Here is a 17,181-nt window from a genome sequence, read left to right on the forward strand (position 1 = left end):
CATATCCGCTAGGACAAGTTTCCACTCTCAGCAGCGGTATCCATACCCGCTATAGACTGTTATTGTTTAGCTGCATATCTGTTTGAAAGTAACCGTACTACTCAGTCGTTATATGCATAATTGTGATTGACTATCCTTTATTGGCCTGCATATCTGTGCTGAGCAAGTCTCTGCCAAGCAGCGCCACACATACCGTTATAGACTTTGCTGGATACGCTACATATTTATTGGGATCAAGTTCCTCTGTGCTCTCAGTGTCTGCATCCTATTATCCTTTGTATGCCTCCACTCATCGACACCTGTACACATCCTCACCTATTAAGCAGTGGCACAACTTGCTGTACGCAGACCACTGACTTCCCCGCTACCTACCTGCACCTGGACAAGTCTTCTCACCATAAGCAGTGGTACAACTTGCTGTACGCAGACCACTGACTTCCCCGCTACCTACCTGCACCTGGACAAGTCTTCTCACCATAGCAATGGTACAACTTGCTGTACGCAGACCACTGACTTCCCTACTACCTCCCCGCATCTGCTCACGTCCATCCTGATCTCCGTGTTTAAATCTGCCTTTCCACAATTTTAGCTAGTCGCTGACTCATTGACCAAGATTGCTGCAAGTCACTGACTTTCCTATTATTTATTGGCATTCTCTCTCCATCTGCTGTGATATATGTTCCGCTAGTCACCCTGCTACCAGAGGACCGTTGTGTTAACTTCACCACTCTGGTAAGCCCAGTCATCTGGTGAATTCCTGGGCAAGACTCCTAGTGCCCGTGACAATATCCGTCTTAAAGTACCATCTATGAAGTTTGCCCCTCGTTTCATTAGACCCTACAAGATACTTCGGGTCATCAATTCAGTATCAAATAAACTTCAGCTCCCCGCTTCCCTACATATCTCTGACTCCTTCCATGTTTCTCTTCTCAAACCACTCATCATCAACAGGTTCTCTGTTCCAGTTTCCACTTCTACTGTTCCCAAATTCTCTCAGCAACAAGAATTTGAAATTACGCAGATCCTGGATTCCAAGGTTTCCAGAGGTACCACCAAATACTTGGTAGATTGGAAGGGCTTTGGTCCCGAAGAACGCTCTTGGGTCAATGCATTTGATATCCATGCTCCAGCTCTGCTACGAAATTTACATGCGCAGTTCCCACGGAAGACTCGTCTAAGCGTCCAGTGCCCACTTTTAAAGGGGGAAGGGGGGGTACTGTAACGCTTTGGTTCCACAAGTAATTCCTCTTCCATTACCCGCATGTCATTTGGTTTGGAAACTGCCATGTTCCAGCGTCAGACAAACTTCATTCATTTCAAACAGCTATACTCAGTTCTGCACAGGTGCAAATACATTGCAATTCTGGACCTCCCTCCTTTTCTCATTGGCTGAGCATTCCTAGAGCACTATTTAAACCTCCTGGATTCACCTGTCTGATGCCTGTTCTTCAGCTCACTTCCTGTAGCCTGTGGTTCTGGTTCCTGTGCTCCTTGTGGATCTTCCGCTTTTCCAGCCTGCTCTCAGTCCGTGGCCTGTGTTGAACCATTGCTGCTCCAGTACTCTTCTAACCATCTCCAGTGTACTTCATCGGGACAGCTCCGGTTCTCTCATCGCTACACTCAGAGCTGCTATTACACCTGTAACTCCTCAGCTGTTACCACGGGTTACCTCCGCTACTTCAGTCTGCTCTCAGTCTCTACCTGAGTTGAACTATCGCTGTTCCAGTACCACTACTACCATCTTCAGTGTTCTTCATCGTGACAGTTCCAGTAATCTCATCGCTATCACTCAGAGCTGCTACTTCTATTGTAACTCATCAGCTGTTACCCTGAGTCATCCCTGCTGCTGCAGTCTGCTCTCAGTCTTTGGCTGTATTGAACTCCTGCTGTTCCAGTGCTGCTATTTACCATCTTAACTGTACTACATCGCGACAGCTTCCGTTCTCTTACCGCTATCACTTAGAGCCGCTACTACTGCATCTCATCTATTGCTGCTACGAGTTACCTCGGCCACTTCAGTTCCTCTCAGTCTCCTGCTGTATTGAACTATTGCTGCTCCAGTTCTATTATACCACCTCTCCTGTACTTCAATGTGACAACCCCAGTTCTCTGACCGCTACCACTGTGGACCGCAACTGCCTCTGTGACTCATCGTCTGATTTCCCAGTCATCTCCACTTCCTCGTGTGGTCTGCACAATACCAGTGCTATACTCCAGCTGTTTCAGTTCCTCTACCTATCACCCTGGTGACAGCCTCTGTTTCTCCTGGTTGCTTCACAGGACATCTACTCTCCTTGTGCCTCATCTGAGGCTGCACGTGTCACCTGGCTCCTCCACACCGTTCTGCTGTACACCCACTCATAGCACCATGATCTGCACTTTTGGTGCCGCAAAGTCCATACCTCCTTGCGGGGGTTCCTGGCAAAAACCACCGGCCTGTTAGACTCCGCGCCTGTGGGTGGGCTAAGCACTGTCCAGCAGAGCATAGGGATCAATTTCCTATAAGCCAACTGTGACAATAACATTGTCTGCCTTTTTGGACTTCTTTCTTTTATATATAGAAACAACAAAATGGTAGGGTGCGCCAAGAGGGAGAGGAAAAAATTAAAAGTTGATAGGGTGGCAGATCTTGTTAGTATCATATATTTATTAAAACATTAAAATCAATTTGTATATGTTACAAAACAACGTCATCAAAACATGACATATCATAAATTTCTAAATGTTCAATATGATATGTCTCTGTAAAGATTGTATAAAGTGCCTGGCCAGTACACTTAAAAAAATAACAATTTAAAAACCTAATAAAACACATATGTTGTAAATAAAAAACTATTATCCACTGCTGAACAAACTGGAGTATTGTATAAAGGAGCAATCTCACCCACTAGATGTAGTCTTCTGAACAGTGAAAAAGGACACTGGAAAAAATCTCTCATGAGAGAATACATCTTCACTGTTCAGAAGACTACATCTAGGGGTAAATGTTTTCAAAGTGCGAGTTTGCCAGCGTGTTTAAATCGCGGCAAATCGCGTTTACCCGCGAGGTTTTTTTTAAAAAAAATGGGAATGTATCAAGCTGCGATTTTGACACTCATGTTCAAAATCGCTGGTCATCTCTGACGATTTTGAGCGATGTAAACACTCCCGAGTTTAGCTAACTCTCCTGTGTTTGGCAAACTCGCCTGTGTTGTAACAGTGAGTTGTCAACACATCACTGTTACAATGGCCCTGCTAAAAAGTAAAAGATTAGATAAAAGTTAAAAAAAAAAAAAAAGTGTGGGGTCCCCCTGCTATTTATGCTTAACCCTAGTGCTGCCTGACTAGTGCTGGTCCCGTGAAAATCGGGGAAAAATTTTGCGTGGGGTCCCCCCGATTTTCACTTTACCAGCACTAGGCAAACCAGCCAGGGTTGGCGGCACTATAGCAGTGGGACGCGCGGCAGGGGTCCCTCTGCCATAATGACTAACCAACCCTAGGCTGTTCAGCGCTGGGCTGGATTCCCGAGAGAGTGGGGTCCGCCGAAGAACCAGCCCAGTGCTGATAGCACTAGGGCTCTTCCTACTACCCCTGGGCTGTGGGTAGTAGGGTAATACAGCGGTAAACGGTTAAAAAAAAAAACCTGACACCAATTTTGTTTTTGGAACTACAAGTCCCAGCCAGCCAGATTGCCAAAAACAGTGTGGCCATGCTGTTGCTTGTATAACTACAAGCACCAGCATACCCACGGCAGCCAGGGCATGTTGGCACTTGGAGAACCACAAGTGCCAACATGCCCTGACATCCCTGGCTTGCTGGGCCCTGTAGTTCCACAAAGAAAAAAGTTTACAAAACAACAACTCCCTCATACAAACCACACATATTTATTAAAAATAAAAACCCCACAATAAAGACACTAACCTCCCTCTTTTTTACCACATCTATTTATTAAAAATAATAAAACCCAAATACTTACCAATGATGTCTTCTTTCTTCTTACCACCGTCCTGGCTTGCCCCAGTCCTTTAATATTTATACTTCCATCTTGCCGGCTTGCCCCAGTCCCAGCCATTTTATACCTCCATAAACGATTCTTGCCAAACTGGAACACTTCGCCCACAAGGGGCCCATATTTGTAATATCCCGAATCTTTAGTCTTGATTGAAGGAAAAAAAAAAAAAGCCAGGAGCCGCCGCAAACACCTCCTACCTAGTAGGAGGTCCGTTCCGCAATGCTCCTACGCTGTTTGCGTAAGAGCAAAGTACAGTATTATGGGATTTTCCCACGCTAGTGGGCAAATCACATATTACTGTATTTAGTGCTTACGCAATTAACGTAGCGCATGCGCAATACAGTAATACAGTAAATACAGCTTACGCAAGTAGCGTAGCGCATGCGCAATGCGCTACGTTAACTGCGTAATCGCTAAATACAGTAATATGTGATTTGCCCACTAGCGTGGGAAAATCCCATAATACTGTACTTTGCTCTTACGCAAACAGCGTAAGAGCATTGCGGAACGGACCTCCTACTAGGTAGGAGGTGTTTGCGGCGGCTCCTGGCTTTTTTTTTTTTTCCTTCAATCAAGACTAAAGATTTGGGATATTACAAATATGGGCCCCTTGTGGGCGAAGTGTTCCAGTTTGGCAAGAATCGTTTATGGAGGTATAAAATGGCTGGGACTGGGGCAAGCCGGCAAGATGGAAGTATAAATATTAAAGGACTGGGGCAAGCCAGGACGGTGGTAAGAAGAAAGAAGACATCATTGGTAAGTATTTGGGTTTTATTATTTTTAATAAATAGATGTGGTAAAAAAGAGGGAGGTTAGTGTCTTTATTGTAGGGTTTTTATTTTTAATAAATATGTGTGGTTTGTATGAGGGAGTTGTTGTTTTGTAAACTTTTTTCTTTGTGGAACTATTGTGGGGTTTTTATTTTTAATGACAAATGAGGCTGAATAGGACGAATGCACTTAAAGGGCGACAGGGTTTTTAGTAAGCTGTACAAATACCTGAAGGTGTTAACATGGGTTGGCCCGACCAATGTGTAATCCAGTGGGAGGGACCTTGATTGATATAGGAGGCTGCACTTCCTGTTCTGGTTCATTTCACAGCACGAGATTGCCTGGGAAGGAAGACATCAGAGAGAGAGCGGATAAGTACCTGTTTATTTTCATATCTTCTGCTTTTTCCTTCTCCTTTTTCTTGTCAGCCTTTTCTCCTGTCCTCTGTGTTTCAATCATTTCCTCCTGCCTTTCCTTGTTTCTCTCTCTCTCCTTCACCTGTTTCTTTTTTCCTCTGTTTTTTCCCCCTTCCCCCCCCTTTCCTTTCATTTCTTGTTTATTTTCCGTTTTCTCCCGTTCATTTTAGCTTTCTCCCCCACCAGCGTTGCCATCATGCCCCGTCCATGCCGCCCCACCTCCCGCCCTGTCCGTTACAGGTCCCCCTCTCCCCGGAGCACTGAGCGCCATTTTGTAGGCTCCACCCCACCCTCTTCTCTCCTGGTAGCGGCCGCGGGTCCCCCTCCTCCTCCACGGCGTGAGTCCAGTATTCTGGCTCATGCTTCCTCACCAGGGTCCTCTGGTACAACAGTGCTGGATAGCGGGCGGCGGGGTCGCTCGACCCGGCCAGCGGCAGCATCTGGGTCACGCATGCGCAGACCCAGGCCGCCAGCCCGCTCTGCTGTGGTCTCCTCAGCCAGCGGCAGCGGTGGGGGGGATATGCCTGCGGGTGCCCCTGTGTCACATACAGCTGGAGCCATGCCTGCATCATCCCAGGCTGCATATGTTTCCCCATCCAGGGGCAGTGCTGGGGAGGGTAGAGTGGGGGTAGGTAGCGGCCCGCTGGTGGAGGAAAGGGGATCCGGCTTGGGGGTGTTTATCCAGTGCCCCATCACACCACCCACGACTGGACTACGTGCCCAGATCTCAGCTTACTGCTCCACTTTGTGTTTCAGAGCCTGCGGTCGCGAACCAGGAGATGAGGGCTGTCGGTGGAGGTCGTTCCGGGTCCGAGTCTCGAGACCAGAGGTCGTCAGGGATTCATGTGGAACCAATCCCGGGATCAACAGATGCCCAGCCGGGGTCAGCCAATGTTGTGGAGGCACCAGTCGCGGCCGGGAATCCTGCTCCTCATGGTGAGTCCGTTTCTGGTACCACACACGATGTACAGTTGTTAGGGTCACCGGTTCTTTCCACGAGCAGTGGTTCCTCAGATTCGAGCGATAGGCCCAGAAAACTCATCAAGCTATTGGAAACTAAATTGCTAGGTAAACGCAGCAAGCAGGCACCGCAGTGGGGGGGGGGGGGGGCGAAGACCGGACGAAGGCTAGGAGTGACTTAGGGCAGGGTGAAACCCTAGAGATAACCCACGGTATTAGGCCGAGTGTACGGGATAGGATTAGACGCGGAAAGTACGTGGACATGTTCGCCCTGACAGGGGAGGGAAAGAAGGCTCTTGCCACGGCTTGTGAAAGGTCCGAAATGGGGGAGGATAGGTTCAGATCGTTTACTAGATGGTCGAATTCCTTCTCTATTTTTGCTACTATTTATCTGGAAACTAGGCCCGGCGAGCAGGATGAGGTGTGGAGATATATGCATCTTATTAGCGGGATGGCGTTAAAAGATGGCCCCTCAATCTGGAGAGCATATGACTAGCTCTTCCGCAAGCGGATGAGCGGTCGCGAGAAGCTCCCTGTCACGGGCACTAGGAGTCTTTACCCAGGGATCACCAGGTGATAAGCTTACCAGAGCAGTATAGGTGGTAATATGGTACTCTGGTAGCGGGGTGATCACGGAACAGGAGACAGCAGATGATAGAGATGCTCGGGAAAGTCTATGACTAGCAGCACTGGTAAAATATATGTAGTAATACACAAGGAACTGAATGGACAAAGGACACGTGAGGGTAGTCAGTGGTCTGCGGTAGCAAGTTGTACCACTGCTATAGTGAGGAGGAATGTCCAACAGAAACGAGGAGGTGATGAGAGTCAGCGGTCTGCGTTTAGCAAGTTGTACCGCTGTCTGGGTGAAGGAATGGGATCCAGGTGAAGGTATCCGGGAAGTCAGTGGTCTGCGTTAGCAAGTTGTACCACTGCTATGTGAGAGGACACTGGAACAGGTGACACTGGAAACAGGAATCAGTGGTCTGCCTCTAGCAAGTTGTACCACTGAATATATATGTGAGGAGGAGCACGGGGAGAGAGAGCAATACAGAGGATACACGGGCACCTTGAACTTGATCCACAATGACATGCACAATATAGAAATGACTGAACAGCACTGCAATAATACAAAGTCATAGAAACTATCCGGGCAAAAGATAACACAGTCAATGATGGCAAAAGTCTCAGCGGATAGTAAGCTCCAGAGGAGAACAACTCAGTCCAGCAAGATATGCAATACACCAGCACAGTCAATGAGAAGTATGCATACCGTGGTTCAGGAGCAGGCTGTCAGACAGGAGTGCAGAGATACCTGAACGGCTGGAGGCCGGCAGGATGCGAAGTCCCTGGAGGGTGAAGCGGTAATCAAGTAGGTGCAGCGCACAGGTAGGTAGACCAGCAGGGGAACAAATACTCAGGAAGCAGTAGTATGTAGAACTGGACTCCTGGAGGACCCTGAAGAGTAGCGATGGTCTAGACGAGATGAAAGCAGTGAGGCGCAGATCCGATGCAGACTGGCGAGTAGAGACCAGCAGGAACACTGAGAAGCACGGAGAGCGGATCAGCTGTTGCAGACACGAGTAGAACTGAGGAGTAGCAGCCAGCAGGACTCTGCAGGTACACGGAGGTAGCGGATAGCAACCAGCAGGTGCAGCCACGATGAAACACGGGAGAGTAGAGCTGAGCTGGAACTGTTGAGCACGGAGAGCAGCGGATAGGAATCAGTTGTAGCAGTCTCGAGGAAACACTGGAGAGTTGAGATGAGCTGAAGACTGTAGCGCACGGAGGCAGCAGATAGGAATCAGCCAAACAGTCACGATGAAACACAGGAGAGTTGAAGTGGTCTGAGGACTGTAGTGCACGGAGGCAGCGGATAGGAATCAGCTAACAGTCACGATGAAACACAGCAGAGTTGAAGTGGTCTGAAGACTGTAGTGCACGGAGGCAGCGGATAGGAATCAGCTAACAGTCACGATGAAACACAGCAGAGTTGAAGTGGTCTGAAGACTGTAGTGCACGGAGGCAGCGGATAGGAATCAGCTAACAGTCACGATGAAACACAGGAGAGTTGAAGTGGTCTGAAGACTGTAGTGCACGGAGGCAGCGGATAGGAATCCGCTAACAGTCACGATGAAACACAGCAGAGTTGAAGTGGTCTGAAGATTGTAGTGCACGGAGGCAGCGGATAGGAATCAGCTAACAGTCACGATGAAACACAGGAGAGTTGAAGTGGTCTGGAAACCACAGGAGTAGAAGTGGTCTGGAAACCACAGGAATCAGCAGCGCTGAATACACGAGGAAACACAGGAACACCTTCAGAGGCTCATGAAGAATGAGACTCCAAGATCAGGCAACGAGGTATTGACCACAGGTGCTTTAAATAGGGAGTGTTGCCTGATCAGCCAATTAAGTTAAAGGAACAGGTACTGAAAGTTTTGAAAGGGCTGCGCATGCGCAGACCCTCAGGATGGTGGACGACCACGGTTCCTAAACACACGGGAAGAAGCACTCACAGTCTGGTGAGTGACAGTACCCCCCCTTTTAAAGGTGGGCACAGAACGCCTGGAACCAGGCTTGTCCGGATTTTTGGAATAAAACTTCTTAAGAAGAGCTGGGGCGTTGAGATCTTCAGCTTTGATCCATGAACGCTCCTCAGGACCAAAGCCCTTCCAATGAACGAGGAAACGGAGAACTCCTCGCAAAATTTTTGCGTCCAATACATGAGTAATCTCGAAATCTTCCTCCTGATGAACTTGAACTGGCTGAGGTGCTGAAGGAGGAGCCGAGAAACGGTTGATGATGAGAGGTTTGAGCAAGGACAGATGGAAGGCATTGGAAATACGAAGGTTCTTAGGAAGTAGAAGTTTAAAACAAACTGGATTTATCACTTGAATGATCCTATATGGACCAATAAAACGGGGAGCAAATTTCATAGATGGGACCTTCAAACGAATATTTTTGGTAGATAACCAGACACGATCTCCAATTTTCAGTGGTGGAATAGCCCGCCTCTTCTTATCTGCGAACGACTTATATTTGGCAGATGTCTTCTTTAAACAGGTTTTGACCTGAGACCAAATATTTTTGAAGGTCTGACAAACAGTCTCTACAGCAGGAACTTGGGTGGGAGGGAGGGCAGGAAATTCCGGAAAAGACGGATGGTGACCGTAAACCACCAGCACTTGACTTTTTGAAGATGACTCCTGAGATCCATCTTCAACGTCCGAGGACGTCACGAACGCCCGATGAGGAGGAAGGCGTTCAGACTGAACCTTATCGCACAGATCCATAGATGAAGGATCCTGTGGAGGAGGACCTGGTGGAATAGACGACTGCTGTCTTTTGAATGGAACCACTTGAGAGAGACAATGATGATGACATTCAGCTCCCCAAGACGTAACTTGAGAAGAGTGCCAATCAATCTGGGGAGAGTGACGTTGAAGCCATGGAAGGCCTAATACAATTGGACTTGTAGTTACAGGAAGAATTAAAAACGAAATCTCTTCATGGTGTAGCACACCAATCTGAAGCGTTACTGGAGACGTACTCTGGGTGATGAGACCATTGATGAGACGTGATCCATCTATAGCAGTCACAGTAATCGGTGTCTTTAAAGTAATCACTGGTAGGGACCATTGATTCACGAGGGATTCAGAAATAAAGTTTCCCGCAGCTCCAGAGTCAATAAGTGCTTGGGACTTAAAGGATTTGGTAGCAAAGAAACGGAAACATCAAAAGCGCAGACTTTTAATTACGTAGAACAAGGAGCGGACTCCAGGAACCCTAACCTTATCTCCCCAGTATTGGTTAGAGCCCGGCATTTCCTGGGACATGAATTGAGCATATGCGTGGAATCAGCACAATAGATACAAAGTCTATTTTTTACTCTTCGGTCCCTCTCCTCTAAAGTTAATTTGGAGCGACCTATCTCCATGGGTATCACCGGAGATGAAGCTGGGTGAAATTGAGGTACCGAGCGAAGAGGCACTTTGAAAGAAGTTACTTTTTCAGAATCATTTTCACGAAACCTCATGTCCACACGAAGGCAAAGGAAAATCAAATCATCCAAAGAGGAGGGTACTTCTTGTGAGGTCAGTGCGTTTTTAATTTTATCGGAAAGCCCCTGCCAGAAGGCGGCAATTAACGCTTCAGTGTTCCACTGAAGTTCAGAGGCTAGAATCCTAAATTGAATGACGTACTGGCTTACTGTACGAGAACCCTGACGTAGACGGAGGATGCTGGAAGCAGCGGAGATGACACGACCTGGTTCATCGAATACACTTCGGAACGTGGAAATAAATTTGGCACTATCCTGTAATAATGGGTCATTCCTTTCCCACAGAGGGGAAGCCCATGCGAGAGCTTGTCCAGAAAACAATGAAATAAGATAGGCCACTCTGGAACGATGGGTAGAAAAATTTTGAGGTTGAAGCTCAAAATGAACAGAGCATTGAGTAAGAAAACCTCTACATGTTTTGGGGTCTCCATCATACTTTGAAGGAGTAGGCAGGTGAAGCGTGGAAGCCGTAGACACCTGGGATGGCACTGGGGAAACGGAGGAAGGCACAGAAGCATCAACTGTAGCTGTGGCATCTTGCACAGACGTTCTTTGGGAGGCTAACGCCTGGTAACACTGCAGTAAATGCCGTTGGCGAACTTCCTGTTGCTCAATACGGGTAACCAAATGCCGCAGCATCTCTTTAGCTGTAGGTTTCGAATCTGGGTCTGTCATGGCCTGATCTTACTGTCACGGGCACTAGGAGTCTTTACCCAGGGATCACCAGGTGATAAGCTTACCAGAGCAGTATAGGTGGTAATATGGTACTCTGGTAGTGGGGTGATCACGGAACAGGAGACAGCAGATGATAGAGATGCTCGGGAAAGTCTATGACTAGCAGCACTGGTAAAATATATGTAGTAATACACGAGGAACTGAATGGACAAAGGACACGTGAGGGTAGTCAGTGGTCTGCGGTAGCAAGTTGTACCACTGCTATAGTGAGGAGGAATGTCCAACAGAAACGAGGAGGTGATGAGAGTCAGCGGTCTGCGTTTAGCAAGTTGTACCGCTGTCTGGGTGAAGGAATGGGATCCAGGTGAAGGTATTCGGGAAGTCAGTGGTCTGCGTTAGCAAGTTGTACCACTGCTATGTGAGAGGACACTGGAACAGGTGACACTGGAAACAGGAATCAGTGGTCTGCCTCTAGCAAGTTGTACCACTGAATATATATGTGAGGAGGAGCACGGGGAGAGACTGCAATACAGAGGATACACGGGCACGTTGAACTTGATCCACAATGACATGCACAATATAGAAATGACTGAACAGCACTGCAATAATACAAAGTCATAGAAACTATCCGGGCAAAAGATAACACAGTCAATGATGGCAAAAGTCTCAGCGGATAGTAAGCTCCAGAGGAGAACAACTCAGTCCAGCAAGATATGCAATACACCAGTACAGTCAATGAGAAGTATGCATACCGTGGTTCAGGAGCAGGCTGTCAGACAGGAGTGCAGAGATACCTGAACGGCTGGAGGCCAGCAGGATGCGAAGTCCCTGGAGGGTGAAGCGGTAATCAAGTAGGTGCAGAGCACAGGTAGGTAGACCAGCAGGGGAACAAATACTCAGGAAGCAGTAGTATGTAGAACTGGACTCCTGGAGGACCCTGAAGAGTAGCGATGGTCTAGACGAGATGAAAGCAGTGAGGCGCAGATCCGATGCAGACTGGCGAGTAGAGACCAGCAGGAACACTGAGAAGCACGGAGAGCGGATCAGCTGCTGCAGACACGAGTAGAACTGAGGAGTAGCAGCCAGCAGGACTCTGCAGGTACACGGAGGTAGCGGATAGCAACCAGCAGGTGCAGCCACGATGAAACACGGGAGAGTAGAGCTGAGCTGGAACTGTTGAGCACGGAGAGCAGCGGATAGGAATCAGTTGTAGCAGTCTCGAGGAAACACGGGAGAGTTGAGATGAGCTGAAGACTGTAGCGCACGGAGGCAGCAGATAGGAATCAGCCAAACAGTCACGATGAAACACAGGAGAGTTGAAGTGGTCTGAGGACTGTAGTGCACGGAGACAGCGGATAGGAATCAGCAACAGTCACGATGAAACACAGGAGAGTTGAAGTGGTCTGAAGACTGTAGTGCACGGAGGCAGCGGATAGGAATCAGCTAACAGTCACGATGAAACACAGCAGAGTTGAAGTGGTCTGAAGACTGTAGTGCACGGAGGCAGCGGATAGGAATCAGCTAACAGTCACGATGAAACACAGCAGAGTTGAAGTGGTCTGAAGACTGTAGTGCACGGAGGCAGCGGATAGGAATCAGCTAACAGTCACGATGAAACACAGGAGAGTTGAAGTGGTCTGAAGACTGTAGTGCACGGAGGCAGCGGATAGGAATCAGCTAACAGTCACGATGAAACACAGCAGAGTTGAAGTGGTCTGAAGACTGTAGTGCACGGAGGCAGCGGATAGGAATCAGCTAACAGTCACGATGAAACACAGGAGAGTTGAAGTGGTCTGGAAACCACAGGAGTAGAAGTGGTCTGGAAACCACAGGAATCAGCAGCGCTGAATACACGAGGAAACACAGGAACACCTTCAGAGGCTCATGGGGAATGAGACTCCAAGATCAGGCAACAAGGTATGGACAGCAGGTGCTTTAAATAGGGAGTGTTGCCTGATCAGCCAATTAAGTTAAAGGAACAGGTACTGAAAGTTTTGAAAGGGCTGCGCATGCGCAGACCCTCAGGATGGTGGACGACCACGGTTCCTAAACACACGGGAAGAAGCACTCACAGTCTGGTGAGTGACACTCCCGCTGGGGTCAAAAGACATAGACACCTGGCTGGAGCTCATGAGACCGAGCAGTCAAGGGGCCGAGGGTTACATGGGCAGGAGGTTTCAAGGGCCGGAGAGGGTACAAGCAACCCTCCCCACAAAAGGTCGATGTTTTGATTTCAATGCAGGCGCCTGCCAGCGAGGCACATCATGCCGATTTAAACACAATTGCATGGCTTGCGGAGGTCAGCATCCAGCCACCGAATGTGCAAAGGCCCGACGGAGTGGGGGTAGCGGAAGAGGTGCAAACCCAGCTGTGCCGAGTCAAGGGTCCATCGCCAATTAATTTGGCTCAGCTGGACAAATGGCTCGCTTGGTTCCCAGATAGAGACACCGCTGCTCTCATACATGACGGTTTTCACATAGGTTTTATATTACCAGTGCAGGGCAGCATTTCTACGGCGACGCCGATCAATTTGAAATCGGCGCTCGCTTTCCCGGAAGTCCTAGACGCTAAAATCGCGAAGGAGGTTGGTCTGGGTCGCATGGTGGGCCCTTTTCCGCTTCCTCCCATTCAAAATCTTATTCTGTACCCCGTAGGGGTAGTACCCAAAAAGGCAGCGGGTAAATTCAGGTTGATACAGCACTTGTCGTACCTGGCTGGTCTGTCAGTGAACGACGCTATAGACGCCACCCTTAGTTCCGTAAATTATCAAGCGTTTGAATCCGCCATGGTACTGGTGCAGGAATGTGGGAGGGGAGCCCTGTTAGCTAAGATCGACATTGAGTCGGCTTTTCGGTTACTGCCCCTTCACCCGGAGTCGTATCGATTCATGGGTTTTCGGCATCGTGGTGGATACTATATCGATCGCTGTCTGCCTATGGGATGTTCGATATCCTGTGCGCTATTTGAGAAGTTCAGTGGCTTCTTGCATTGGTGCATTCAGGCGGGAACGGGGTGTCGGTGGATCGCACACTATCTTGATGACTTCCTAGTTATCGGGCCTCCTGATTCCACTTGTTGTCGGGATACGCTGTTTTCCACTGAGGCTCTCTTTAGGGTGCTAGGCGTTCCCATTGCTGCGGATAAAACGGAGGGTCCAGCCACGTGTCTCTCTTTCCTTGGAATTGAGATCGACACGGTGGCCGGGATTTGCAGGCTCCCAACTGATAAAGTGTCCAAGATGTGCAAGGCTATTGCAGAAGCGTTGGAATCCAGCGCCAGCCCGCTCAGACAGGTTCAGTCCCTGTTAGGGAGGTTCAACTTTGCCTGCCGTGTGATTCCCATGGGTAGAGTTTTCTGTAGAAAGCTACAGAGAGCCACTGCAGGGAGGAGTAGGCCGCATGCGGCTGTGCGTCTCTCTAGGGCCATCAAGGAAGATTTGCAGATTTGGCTCACCTTCCTTAGTGATTTCAACGGGACACGAATATGGCCTTCACCACCCGTAACAAACGTTAATATCGACCTGTTTACGGATGCTTCCAGAGCATGCGGCTTCGGTGCTTACCTGGACGGGCATTGGTGTGCGGAAAGCTGGCCGGAGGAGTGGCATAGGGTAGGAATTACCAAAAATTTGTTGGTCCTGGAACTATTTCCTATTGTTGTGGCAAATGAACTGTGGGTGTCCACGTTGCGGGGGAAGCACATCGTTTTCTGGTGCGACAATTTGGGGGTGGTCCAGTCGATCAATAAACAAAGCGCATCCTCTCATCATGCAATATCTCTGCTGCGCCACCTAGTGTTGCGCTGCCTGCAGTACGATATTTCTTTCAGGGCTAGACATGTGCCAGGGGTGCAAAATAGTTTGGCCGATGCTTTGTCCCGAGGACAATGGAGCAAGTTTCGTAGTATGGCTTCCCAGGCGGACAATGTTGGTATTCCGTGTCCCTCTTGTGTTTGGCAGATCATCAAGCCGGCATAAGGGGGCTTGTAGAACAGGCGGTAGCCCCTTCCACCCTGAGGACGTATCAGGCATCATGGAGACGGTGGTCACTATTCAGCGGGCAAAAAGATCAATCTGAGGCAGGTCAGCGTGATGCTATGTTAGCATTTATGTGGGAGAGCTATTCCAAAGGGGAATCTAGAGCCTCTATGGCGTCTACTTTGGCAGGGATATCTTTCATGGCCAGGCTGCAAGGTTACACGGATGTCACAAAGGGGTTCATGATCAGTAAGGCCCTAAAAGGGTGGGCTAGGGCTAGACCCTCGCAGGCGGATGCGCGCTTGCCTATCACCAACAATATTCTGGACCAGTTGATAGGGACCCTGGGAGGGATCGCAGTTGATGAATATGAGAAGACCTTATTTAGCACTGCGTTCTCTATGGCCTTTTTCGGTGTTTTTAATAATAGTAACATCTGCCCGGTTAATTTAGTGTCACGGTTTATGAATATGAGACCTCAGGCTCGTTTGTTTTTATGTCACCATAACGGCATGCCCATGACGAAATATCAATTTTCGGCCATTATGCAGAAGTCCCTACAGTCATTAAATCTAGACAGTTCTATGTATGGAACGCATTCGTTCAGGATCGGGGCGGCCACATCTGCTGCTTTGGCGGGATCCTCCACTGAGACAATAAAAGCTCTGGGCCGCTGGAAATCCACGGCTTATAAATCTGATGTCAGGATTGACAATGTTGATGTTTGAATGTTTTGTTCCACTAATCAAAAGGTTGCCTTGCAGTTTTTCTTTTTCTACAATTTCACTCTCTTATTATTACCCTAAACCACCCACACTGCCCTCCCCTACCCTACCTTCTCCCTCCATTTGGTGGGCTACCCTGGGCTTTTCCGCTCGTCGCTTTGAAGCGGGGGCGCGAAGGGATTTTCACCCGGGTTTCCCTGGGCGTAAGTCCTGATTAGTGGTGTGCTGCCGGGGTTTTTCCGGGTGTTGTTTACCTTCGTCTGAGTGGCCTGCTCCCCATTTGTGTTCCTCTTCCCTGATCCCCCTCTGTTGTACGGTTTTCCTCTATACTATCCTTCTCATGCTTTTATGCTATGCCTGGCCTGTCTTCCAAATTATGGTGGCATGTTTGTAACAATGTTTTTCTGCTTCCAGGTGATGGGTTACAACTAAGATGGTGTGGATAATGGGTCATTCCTTTGTGTTCTGAGCCGCTGGCCACCCCAGGTCTAACGTTATACCGAATCACGAAGGCACCGTAATAAGATGGTTGGGTAGAAGGGGATTAGGTTGGCCTGATTTGGTTCCATGGTTGGCGAGGCTAATTAAACAGCATGGCCCGCCAAATATTTTAGTAGTGCACGCGGGAGGCAATGACCTGGGGAAAGGAAAGTCTCTGGAGCTCATTATTTCGATTCGGGAAGACCTTAGGAAAATTCCCGAGGCATGGCGACATATCATCATGGGTTGGTCGGCATTAATCCCCCGGCTGGCTTGGAGAACAACTATCCCCTTAAAAAAGATGACAGTTATGGTCAGGAAACTGAATAGCGCCATTAGGAAAGTAGTGCGGTCCATGGGAGGTTTAGTTATCAATCACCTGGGATTAGGGGTAGAGTCACCTCAATTTTTTAGAAGTGATGGCGTACATCTAACGGAGGAAGGTATGGTGTTGTTTATAGATAGCATTTGCGGTGGAGTTTCGGCGTGTTTAGATTAGTGGTGGTGGGCTGCGGCAGCTGTGGGGCGCAGCGGGGTAGGAAGGCACTGCGTTCAGCGGCTGATTTGTGGGCGCACTGGTAGTTGTCGTAGGTCACTGCCCCCCGTTGAGGCACCAGTAACTCCCCTTTTGGCCCTTCGGTGAGGAGGGTCCCTGTTCGACTCGGTGAGGGAGGGCAGAGTGAGTTTTAAAAAGGGGCAGTCACTCTGACGCCAACTCAGCGCAAAAGTTATGTTGGGATTTGTTCCCCGTGGTGGTGGACGTACGGCGGTTTGCGCCAGTACACACAGGATAGTGTTTGTCAGCTTGAGAGTTGTTTCGCAGTGCCCTTTCTCCGCCACCATAGGTCTAGTTAAAATTAAAATCATAATAAAATTTCTGGCAATTTTTAATAACTTATACAAGTCTCCGTGTGTTTATTTGCATGCAAAGATTTAGAATTATAAGGTTGATGTAAGGTTTACGGAACATACACGGTGAGCCCTTTATAAATATGTCTGGTTTGTATGAGGGAGTTGTTGTTTTGTAAACTTTTTTCTTTGTGGAACTACAGGGCCCAGCAAGCCAGGGATGTCAGGGCATGTTGGCACTTGTGGTTCTCCAAGTGCCAACATGCCTTGGCTGCCGTG

General features: G+C 48.6%; 1 long non-coding RNA gene across 1 annotated transcript; it reads left to right on the plus strand.

The window, feature by feature from the left end:
- Positions 1-5,017: 5,017 nt before the first annotated feature.
- Positions 5,018-15,251, plus strand: LOC142109354 (uncharacterized). The gene is made up of 3 exons (XR_012680349.1): positions 5,018-5,136; positions 5,934-6,113; positions 14,831-15,251. It is a non-coding gene; the product is annotated as an uncharacterized LOC142109354 (long non-coding RNA).
- The last annotated feature ends 1,930 nt before the right edge of the window (positions 15,252-17,181 follow it).

This window comes from Mixophyes fleayi, chromosome 12 (genome assembly GCF_038048845.1).
Source record: "Mixophyes fleayi isolate aMixFle1 chromosome 12, aMixFle1.hap1, whole genome shotgun sequence".
Taxonomy (NCBI): Eukaryota; Metazoa; Chordata; class Amphibia; order Anura; family Limnodynastidae; genus Mixophyes; species Mixophyes fleayi.